The sequence below is a fragment of the Salmo salar genome, chromosome ssa12 (genome assembly GCF_905237065.1).
Source record: "Salmo salar chromosome ssa12, Ssal_v3.1, whole genome shotgun sequence".
In the NCBI taxonomy this organism is placed as follows: Eukaryota; Metazoa; Chordata; class Actinopteri; order Salmoniformes; family Salmonidae; genus Salmo; species Salmo salar.
In genome coordinates, this window is record NC_059453.1 from 25,007,369 (window position 1) to 25,019,453 (window position 12,085).

A 12,085-nucleotide genomic window follows, 5' to 3' on the forward strand; every position below is an offset into this window, starting at 1 on the left:
TGTTTTGGGAAAGTCATTTCTGTAGATGTTTACTTACTTAATGTGATTCATTTACATTTGTCCCACAGGTGTGAGACATGATCATGGTCATGATTAGGGACATGAGTTTTTCCCGAACACAATGGCCTGACCAGGAAAAACTCCCAGCTCTGGTTATGATACACAGATTTTGGGGCCCTACGTTGTTCCTGGTCAGGTACATCATACTTGATATAAGTTGAAAGAAGACTGCAAGTGCTTTACATGTACTGTATAGCCAGAGGATAATAAACATGTTTTTGTACTTGCTGACCTTTGGTGGTAAAGGTATTACCATACTGACATCAGACATCACTATAACAACCATAGAAATATGGCTGAAAACACAGCTAAGCCTGTCGACTATCTATGTATTCAGACATTATACTGTGTGTTACAATCTAGACAGACAGGGTATTATTCATACAATCATAAGACAACAAATACAACACTAAACATTGTTCAACCCTTCTCCATCCTTGCACAGTGGGGGAGCTGTATAACACACACACAAACACACACACACACACACACACACACACACACACACACACACACACACACACACACACACACACACACACACACGTACATACAAGCCCACATAGACTGTCTTGGAAGGAGGCTATTTGAAGTAATGGAGCATGTCAATGGAGGAAAATGTAAGATAAAATATTTATTTAAAGTATTGCAGATCACATTCAAAGCAGAGGTACAAAGGAAGTGGATTTGCAACAGCTGACCGATTTGTCATGACTGTATTTTATTTAGCTTTGTGTTATTACATGAAAATATGTTTACATATTAAATCAACAATTACTACAGTTATTTCATACTTGTTTGTGAAAGCATCACAACCGTGAACAATAACAATCTGTCAATAATCTCTGGTGGACAGACCACGTAAACATACATGGTACCATAGATCTGTCTTTATACTATGGCCACCGATAGCTAACGAGTAGCAGTAGTTCTGTGTTTTTCATCACTGGTTATTTGGACAAATCACGATTTCACAGGTGTTAACTTCTATGGGCTACGTGGGACGCTAGCGTCCCACCTGCGGGACACAGCCAGTAAAATATCAGGGCGGCAAATTCAAAAACAACAAAATGTCATAATTGAACTTTCTCAAACATACAACTATTTTACACCATTTTAAAGATACCCTTCTCCTTGATGTAACCACATTGTCCGATTTCAAAAAGGCTTTACAGCGAAAGCAAAACATTAGATTATGTTAGGAGAGTACATAGACAAAAATAATCACACAGCCATTTTCCAAGCAAGGACATGTGTCAATAAAACCCAAAACACAGCTAAATGAAGCACTAACCTTTGACAATCTTCATCAGATGACACTCCTAGGACATTATGTAACACAATACATGTACGTTTTGTTCGATAAAGTTAATATTTATATCCAAAAACAGCATTTTACATTGGCGCATGATGTTCAGATAATGTATTCCCACCAAAACCGCCGGTGAATGTGCACATCAATTTACAAAAATACTCATCATAAACGTTGACAAAACACATAACAATTATTTAAAGAATTATAGATAGACTACTCCTGGATGCAACCGATTTTAAAATAGCTTTACGGAGAAAGCACATTTTTCAATATTCTGAGTACATAGCTCAGCCATCACAAAAAGCTATACAGACACCCTCCAAGTTCGGGGCAACCTAAACTCAGAATTAGTATTAGAAATATTGTCTTACCTTTGCTGATCTTTGTCAGAATGCACTCCCAGGACTGCTACTTCCACAAGAAATGTTGTTTTTGTTCGAAATACTCCATATTTATGTCCAAATACCTCCGTTTTGTTCATGCGTTCAGGTCACTATCCAAAGGCATACCGCGCTCGCCAGACGAAAAGTCAAAATGTTCCATTACTGTACTTAAAAGCATGTCAAACGCTGTTTAAAATCAATCTTTATGGTGTTTTTAATGTAAAATTGCGATAATATTCCAACCGGACAATAGCATATTCATTCAAGAAGAAAAAGAAGGAACGGCACGCTCGCGTGACTGCACATATCCAATCCCTTTGTCCACAGGCAGTCCACTCAGTAACTGAGCTCCTATTATCTGCCCAGTGACAGGAGAATGCTCAAACCACTTTCTGAAGGCTGTTGACAGCCAATGGAAGCCTTAGGAAGTGCAACGTCACCCCACAGACACTGTTTCGATAGAGAATCAAAAGAAGAACTACAATTCTCAGACTTTCCACTTCCTGCTTGGATTTTTCTCAGGTTTTCACCTGCCATATGAGTTCTGTTATACTCACAGATACCATTCAAACAGTTTTAGAAACTTCAGAGTGTTTTTTATCCAAATCTACAAATAATATGCATATTCTAGTTTCTGGGCCAGAGTAGTAACCTGTTTAAATTGGGTATGTTTTTCATCCGGCCGTGAAAATACTGCCCCCTACACCCCAACAGGTTTTAAGCACTTTTCGAATTTCAGAAGGGTAGGGGACTTGCCTGTAACTTTCAAAGAGAGAGGGTGAAGCTTTTTGTTCAGGTTCTGCTCCTCATTCTAGCATCTCTTAATCTCTTCTTTAACATTTCTGGACCCAGAACCTAATCGAGCAGCTGACCAATTACGCAAGACTTTAGTTTTGGGTGAACCGAGATTAATATTTCAATATCCTCATACAGTCCATCCATCAAGTAGAGTATTACCATTTTTTTTAAACTGGACTATTTTTAGCTATAGTGCCTGCATTGAAATGTACCTCTGTGTACTCACAAACCAATAAATGCAGGTATTGTAAACAGTAAAATGCCCAATCGAAGCAGCAAACAGCAGTTAAGGCAGAATTTCCTCCCTCACAAGGTAATAACAACCGCCTCTGGGTCGTTAAACAAATCAACCAATGAGAAATCAATACCAGACTGGCTTGCAGTCAGGCGAAGCTGAGAGAGCTGCATTCAAGAGAGGGCCGATAAGGGCTCTTCTTCTGAGGGTCAGACGTACACACTTTTACAACCTCTCCTTAATGCATTTCGAATTAGACAATGGTGTAGGAACGATGGGTTGGAGAGAGCTGCGTTCAAGAGAGGGCCGTTAAGTGCTCTTCTAGCAAGGGTCAGTCAATGTTATAAGATGTACAACTTCGTGTTAATGCTTTTGTAATTAGGAAATAGTGTAGGAACTATTATGGTTGGTTGTGCACCTTTCAGAGACACCACATAGACATGGCTCTTGACACGTGAGCCTTTTCTTCTAATGTAGTCTCGAGAATATTCAACAATAACATCCACCATAATGCCTTATTTGAAATACTCCAATATCTTATTTAGCAATATAATCAACTTAAATGTAATACGTTTATTGACGTTTATTTATTGTCTAGCAAGGCTACGGAATGGCAGGGTCTACAAAATGTACCACGGCGCCTTTGAGAAAACTATATGTAAAATCCTGACCAAAGGTTTTTATCCATCCAACCGTGGCATGTTGGGGCAGGGTGTGTATCTAAGCCGGGACCTGGAGAAGGCTAGTAGATACCCCCTGGACCTCACTGAACACCTGAAGGTTGTCAGAGTTAAAGTGAAAAGAATAGACTGCCAAGGCCACCCTTTGCAGAAGACATTTCATGACAATGGTTACGACTCAGCCTGGGTTCCTTCTAACAGTGGCATGGTGAAGAGTGGTTTAGAAGAGACCTGTGTCTGGGACCCAAACCGCATTACTGTTTTAGACATTATCTAATCAAAAATGGAACCCACCTTATAAAGTGAGGAAACTGATGAGGAAGAAAAGGAGGATGAGGATTATGAGGAAACAGGTGTGGAAGGAGAGGAGAAGGAGGAGGAGAAGGAGGGGGAGGAAGAGAATGGAAATGTATTAATTAGATTAGCTCTCATCCTGGGTCCTTTCTCCCACGTCCTCTCTCGCTTCCTTTTGAAAAAGTTCAAAGGTAATTAAGGAGAGGTGGCGAGTAGAGGGAAAGTGGACAAAAATGCACTTCTATGAAATGAGACTCTCCTGAATGGGCGTAACCAAAGAAGACCTTTCTAGCACGCAACAAAATCTTTCAAGGGTATTTTTTTCCTACTGAATCTGAACTTTTATAATCTGTAAAAACAAGCATTTCTGATTTTTCATAAATCCCAGTTGGGATGGGCCGTCACGTTAGCTTGATTATAATTGAAAAATGTCAAAGAATAAATATTTTTTATTTTTGCCATATATGATCCATTTTAATTAAATTGTACTTCCTTTAATTCAAATTCGGTGTGGCCAATTCAGGAGGCGGTGGAACAAAATGTGGATTATGAGAACGGGGGGGGTGAAGGGAGAGGAGGAGGAAGGAGAGCAGGAGGAGGGGGAAGAGGGGGAAGGAAGTGAATTTCAATTTTGAGGAAGACGGAGAGGAGTAGCAGGATTATGTGGAAGATGAGAAAGAAGAGGAATCGGATGGCGAAACTAAGGAGGAGGAGGATTACGAGGAAGAGGAGGATTTATAGTGAAGATAAGCAGACTATTATATGTGTTTAAAACGTCTACTCTCCCTCAGGCTGAGGGACAGAATTCACCATCATTGTAAACCATGGCTAATTTGTTGTTTTGGGAAAGTAACTTCTAAAGATGTATTTATTTATTTAACGGCATTAGCTATTAATTTATTTAAGGTTTAAGGTTTAAGGCAGAGGTGCGAGACATGATAGTAGACATGATTAGGGACATGAGTTTTTCGTGACCGCTTATGACCAGATTTGTTCCTGATCAGATCACATACATGATATAGGTTTAAAGAAGTCTGCATAACAGAATCGTGTAGGAGAATAAAGTTATATTTGCACTTGTTGACCTTTTGATGCTAAGCTTGTCTGGTAAGTGAAAGAGATTAACATCCTGACATCAGACATCAATATAACAGCCTTGGGGCGGGTTCTAGTAAACTATGGAATTGTTTTAAGAAGGTCACACCAAGGATAATTTTGCTATTTGATTTGGAATTTTAAGACCCATTGAAGTATCCCCCAAACAATATAAACCAATTTTTTGATGAAAAATGTTATTTGGCCTTACTGCTATTAGCCCATACAAACGCATTGAATAACAGATTCACTTCATGGAACAACAGATAGTCCCAAAAATACTATCTAAGAGGTATCTGAGAGGTATAAGAAATATATATATTTTCCTGAATATAAAAATATATATATATTTTTTTACCTGTATTTAATCCCTTCTTTTTTCACTGAACAATTTATTCAACTTGTACCGGGGGACTTTCAGACGAGTCTTGTGGGCATCCTAGAACAAAACAACCGACATGTACAGTACATGTTCGCGAGAGTCTCACCTTCGCACAGTGGGGTGTGTGTAGCCCAAACGATTCGGATGCTACAGGCAGAAGTTGTCAGATCGGCTGTACTGACTTCAGACGAGTCTCCTGAAACTTGTGGGGGTCGTAGAGCAAAATGAAGAACACCATCGTGTTCGTGAGAGCATCATCTTTCCATAGAAGGGTAGGCCAAACTGTTCCGAGGCTATAGATTATTTTGTGAGAAGACCGATTTTCGGGATGTCTCATGGTCTGACAAACACTGTTCTAGCTCTGCCACCTTTCACCGCTGATTTGGAAGTGCGACATAGAGACGCATCCAATGCAAAAAACGGATTTCTCTAGCTTAAAGTTGGTCCCTCCTTTGCTGCAATAACAGCCTCCACTCTTCTGGGAAGGCTTTCCACTAGATGTTGGAACATTGCTGCCAGGACTTGCTTCCATTCAGCCACAAAAGCATTAGTGAGGTTGGGCACTGATGTAAGGCAATAAGGCCTGGCTCGCACTCGCGTTCCAATTCATCCCAAAGGTGTTGGAAGGGGTCGAAGTCAGGCTTCTGTGAAGACCAGTCAAGTTCTTCCACACTGATCTCAACAAACCATTTCTGTATGGATCTCGCTTTGTGCACGAGAGCATTGTCATGCTGAAACAGGAAAGGACCTTCCCCAAATTGTTACCACAAAGTTGGAAGCACAGAATCATGTAGAATGTCATTGTATGATGCAGTGTTAAGACTTCCCTTCACTGGAAATAAGGGGCCTAGCCAGAACCATGAAAAACAGCCTCAGACCATTATTCCTTCTCCACCAAACTTTGCACTTGGCACTATGGTAGCATTTTCCTGACATTCGCCAAACACAGATTCGTCCGTTGGACTGCCAGATGGGGAAGGGTGATTCATCCCTCTTTTTACACTGCTCCAGAGTCCAATGGCAGTGAGCTTTACACCACTCCAGCCGACACTTGGCATTGCACATGGTGACCTTAGGCTTGGGTGCGGCTGCTCGGCCATGCAAACCCATTTCATGAAGCTCCTGACAAACAGTTCTTGTGCTGATGTTGCTTCCAGAGGCAGTTTGGAACTCGGTAGTGAGCGTTGCAACCGAGGACAGACGATTTTTATATGTTACGCGCATCAGCACTTGGCGGTCCTGTTCTGTGAGCTTGAGTGGCTGAGCTGTTGTTGCTCCTAGACATTTCCACTTCACAATAACAGCACTTACAGTTGACCGGGGCAGCTCAAGCAGGGCAGAAATTTGACGAACTGACTTCTGGGAAAGGTGGCATCCTATGACGGTCCTACATTGATAGTCACTGAGCTCTTCAGTAAAGCCATTCTACTGCCTATGTTTGTCTGTGGAGAATTGCATGGCTGTGTGCTCAATTGTATACACCTGTCAGCAACAGGTGTGGCTAAAATAACTGAATCCACTAATTTGAAGGGGTGTCCAGATACACTATATATACAAAAGTATGTTCTACTGTAATAAACTGTCCTTTACTGTACGGTGACGTTCAAATACACTCAACTTAAATGTAATACGCTTATTGACGTTTATTTATAGTCTCTCAAGACTACGGAATATTTTGGACATCCGGAAAATATATATTTTTAATGTCTGGACAAGACGTCTTTTCACCTTTCATTCAGCACCTAAAATGCACCTGACGTCAACGTCTGGAAAAGACGTCTAAAAGATGTATTTTCAACGTAGTTTTGCTTACTGGGTTAGAGCTGGTAAATTGACAGTGTCTAGGTGTTGTTCTCCAAATAAAACACCCCTGTCATAACATCCTTCATTACTAAGACGTGACATCCTGTATGATTGGAAACAAAACTTAAGTCTACATATATTCATATTAACAGCACAAAATGCCCATCGTTACATTCTTACCTGTACCTGCATCCTGTTAGACATCAGTTAGACAACTCCATATCTGTAAGTATTTTAACCAAAGAATCTCAATCAAACTTGATCAAGTTTAATGTTTTGGAATTCCAATATTATGATGTTGATAAAAATCTATTGACACCAGTGGCGGTCTGTGCCATGAAGATGAGGGAGGACAATTATTATTTTTTTCATGAGCATGGCCTTATTTCTATTACAGCATATTGGATGACTGTCATTCATATTCCATTCACCCAGTTCAATGTAACATCGAGATGGTTCAGGATACTACATGATACTCAAATTTTCCCTATTTCCACCATGAGGTTGCTACAACCTAGCCTATGAATGAACATTTTCATAGTAGGTGTACACAGGTTGACATACATTTTTTAGGTGACACACATTGACAAATGGACAGAAAGTGACACATTCAATACCGCCTTGCTCACTACTCTTGCTTGCATCTAGCTGATCTAGTGTCACGTTGTATAAATGATTGGAGACAGGCACAGGAATATGTAATAGGGGGTTTTAATACTCCACCCAAAAATACAATAATACATGGGACGAGACCCGTAATAACGAGTACACAATACGCGCAGCACGAAAGCTGAAACAACAAAGCACAGGTACTCACAAGATCAACGGACATGGGAACAATAACTGACCAAGACAATGGTGAACAGAAGGCACATATATACAATTACTAGTCAGGGGAATTGGAATCATGTGTGCGTAATGAGACAGTTCAGTGACGCATAGAGGCCGGTGACGTAGACCTCCAGAACTGGTGCATGGAATGAGCAGCAGTACCAGGGGAATCCGTGACATTTAGGATGTAATGATTAGTCCAACAGTTGCAAACGAGAGTTTCTATTTGACAAATTCAGGTATGATGTCCCCGTTTCATTCTGTTTGCTTCTGTTTAAGAAATGTTTTTCAACAGAATTGGCGTAATGAATTCACATCTGATAACACGTAAACACATTTCAGTTTCATAGCAGCCACATTGTATTCCTTCTCGTATCTACATGCTCTCCTCCTCTCACCTTTTCCCTCCGCATGTGGACTTCAATGCACAACACATCAGCTGTATGTGACCAGATGAAACCATACAGAACCATAACATAATCATATCATAACGCTACCTACATCGTTGTCACCATATTAGCTAAAGTAAACCCGCTACAATCATGCAGTACTGTGTGTACAGACAGTAAGCAATTTAGCAGTTACACCGGCAGGCCCCAGTGGCAAGAAATTAGTTAAACCAAAAATGTACCTTGTCTTGGACGAGTTCCAGTATTGTGTTGGATAGCCATAGCCAGCTAGCTAACATAGCATCCCACTGTTTGAGACAGGTGTTTATTAAGTAGGCTAAACTAGCTAACTGCATTTGCTAGCTAAGTACACTACCGGTCAAAAGTTTTAGAACACCTATTCATTACATTTTTTATTTTTATATATCTTTATTTTTACTATTTTCTACATCATAGAATAATAGTGAAGACATCAAAACAATGAAATGACACATATGGAATCATGTAGTAACCAAAAAAGTGTTAAACAAATCAAAATATATTTTATATTTGAGACTCTTCAAATAGCCACCCTTTGTGTTGATGACAGCTTTGAGCACTCTGGGCATTCTCTCAATCAGCGTCACCTGGAATGCTTTTTCAACGGTCTTGAAGGAGTTCCCACATATACTGAGCACTTGTTGACTACTTTTCCTTCACTCTGCGGTCCGACTCATCCCAAACCATCTCAATTTGGTTGAGGTCGGGGGATTGTGGAGACCAGGTCATATGATGCAGCACTCCATCACTCTAATTCTTGGCCAAATAGCCCTTAAACAGCCTGGAGGTGTGTTGGGGCATTGTCCTGTTGAAAACAAATGATAGTCCCACTAAGCCCAAACCAGAAGGGATGGCGTATTGCTGCAGAATTCTGTGGTAGCCATGCTGGTTAAGTGTGCCTTGAATTACAAAATAAATCACAGACAGTGTCACCAGCAAAGCACCCTCACATCATAAAACCTCATTCTCCATGCTTTATGGTGGGAAATACACATACAGAGATCATCCGTTCACCCACACCACATCTCACAAAGAATCTCCAATTTGGACTCCAAACCAAAGGACAGATTTCCACCGGTCTAATGTCCATTGTTCGTGTTTCTTGGCCCAAGCAAGTCTCTTATTCTTGTTGGTGTCCTTTAGTAGTGGTTTCTTTGCAACAATTTGACCATGAAGGCCTGATGCACACAGTCTCCTCTGAACAGTTGATGTTGAGATGTGTCGGTTACTTGAACTCCGTGAAGCATTTATTTGGGCAACAATTTCTGAGGCTGGTAATTCTTATAAACTTATCCTCTGCAGCAGAGGTAACTCTGTGTATTCCGTTCCAGTGCCGGTCCTCATGAGAGCCAGTTTCATCATAGCGTTAGTTAGTTTTTGCGACTGCACTTGAAGAAACGTTCAAAGTTCTTGAAATGTTCTGTATTGGCTGACCTTCATGTCTTAAAGTAATGATGGACTGTTATTTCTCTTAGCACATTTGAGCTGTTCTTGCCATAATATGGACTTGGTCTTTTACCAAATAGGGCTATCTTCTGTATACCCCCCTACCTTGTCACGACACAACTGATTGGATCAAACACATTAAGAAGGAAAGAAATTCCACAAATGAACTTTTAAGAAGGCACACCTGTTAATTGAAATGCATTCCAGGTGACTCCCTCATGAAGCTGGTTGAGAGAAGGCCAAGAGTGTGCAAAGCTGTCATCAAGGCAAAATGTGGCTATTTGAAGAATCTCAAATATAAAATATAGTTTTATTTGTTTAACACTTTTCTGGTTACTACATGATTCCATGTGTTATATGTCTTCACTATTATTCTACAATGTAGAAAATAGTAAAAATATAGACAAACTCTTGAATGACTAGATGTTCTAAAACTTTTGACCAGTAGTGTAAGTAATAGTGAAAGTGAAGAAAAAAATATATCTCTCTCTCTCTCTCTCTCTTCTCTTTAATTTTTTATGGTACACCATTGTGCCAGCCAACAGAGTGCTGTTGAGTCTACTGTGGACCTCCATTGCAAAACAGTGTGTTTTAATAAATTATTTGGTGACATGTTAATATATTTAGTATAGTTTTATCTAAAATATATAACTTTTTAAATGTTTCACAATTTTCTGAAATTCACTGAGGAGGATGGTCCTCCCCTACCTGCTCTCCACTGATTGTATTATAAAGAGTATCATTTTAAATGACCATTAGAAACCCATTCCTGGCTGGCTGTAGTGTATGAGAAGGTTTTTAGATGAAAACCTTACCTCCAGTTTGAATAATCCTGTAAAAAAAATATATTGCAAAAACTTCTGGATACAAGACAAATTCATTTGATAAGTTTATTGGTTAGCAAAATCCACTCAAAGCAAGTTCATAAAGCCAGCCTTTCCAGTAAGCAGATACAGCCAGTGAAGGGTTAGCCGGGTGCTGAGTGCAAATACAAGGCAACCGTTTGAGAGCGAGGGAGAAGGGGGGAGGTGTAAAAATAACTAAGCCTGCCCCTTCTTAATTTAGGAGACCTGCTCTGATCAACGAAAGGAAGACAGCTTCTATTTATATTCCTTTTACCGGTAACAACTTTCTTTGATGTAAAGTAATCTGTCTGGTGAATCACTTTTACCTGTACCTCCCTTTAGAGATCAACACCGATCAGTCAGGTGAACTAACTAATATATAACCATATAACTTGGACGTTTTTTGGTGAGTATTTTATCCAACTTAAACTTTTCAAATTGCAGCTGTTTTATACTCTGTTTTGATATTCTGTAGGTAAAACGTAGTTTATTTCCTTTCATATATATATATATATATATATATATATTTACCTAGTCGGACTAATTTCCCCCTTTCTTACTCGTCCAGTTCTGCAGTATTGTGCATTGACACACTTATTTGTGGTCAGGGAGGGAATACCTTAAAATTGGGGAGGATATGTCCATGTGGGGAGGAGATTGCTTCACTACTTCTGCTGGGGCACGAAGAATGGGTCTGTCAGGCCCCCGGAATGGCAGAACCTACATCATGTACCACGGCACATCTTGGTGGGCTGCACAGAAAATCATGGCTAAAGGTTTTTGTCCGTCCAACCGTGGCATGTTGGGGCAGGGTGTGTATCTAAGCCGGGACCTGGAGAAGGCTAGTAGATACCCCCCTGGACCTCACTGAACACCTGAAGGTTGTCATCAAAGTTAAAGTCAATGTGGGCAAGGTGAAAAAAATTGACCGCCAAGGCCACCCTTTGCAGAAGACGTGGCATGACGAAGGTTACGACTCAGCCTGGGTTCCTCCTGACTGTGGCATGGTGAAGAGTGGTTTAGAAGAGAACTGTGTCTGGGACCCAAACCGCATTACTGTTTTAGACATTATCAAATCAAAAACAGAACCAACCTTACAAAGTGAGGACACTGATGAGGAAGAAGAGGAGGAAGAGGATGAAGAGGACACTGAGGACGAGGAAGAAGTGGAAAAGGGGGTGGAGGGAGAGGAGGAGGAGGATTATGAGGAAGAAGAGGTGCAGGAAGAGGAGGAGGAGGAAGATAATGAGGATTATGAGGAAGAGGAGGAAGCGGATGGGGACACTGAGGAGGACGATGAGGAGGAGGAGGTTGTGGATGGGGACACGGATGAGGAAGAGGAGGAAACAGATGAGGACACTGAGGAGGAGGAGGAATGGGGACACAGGAGGAGGATGAGGAGGATGAGGAGGGGGACACTGAGGAGGATTATGAGGAAGAGGAGGAGGACTCATAGTGAAGATAAGCAGGACTCCACGTATGAACTCAGT

At 40.7% G+C, this 12,085-nt stretch overlaps 1 pseudogene; it reads left to right on the forward strand.

Moving 5' to 3' along the window:
• Positions 1-3,065: 3,065 nt before the first annotated feature.
• LOC106564586 (uncharacterized) overlaps positions 3,066-12,085 on the forward strand; it is a 34,165-nt pseudogene continuing 25,145 nt past the window's right edge.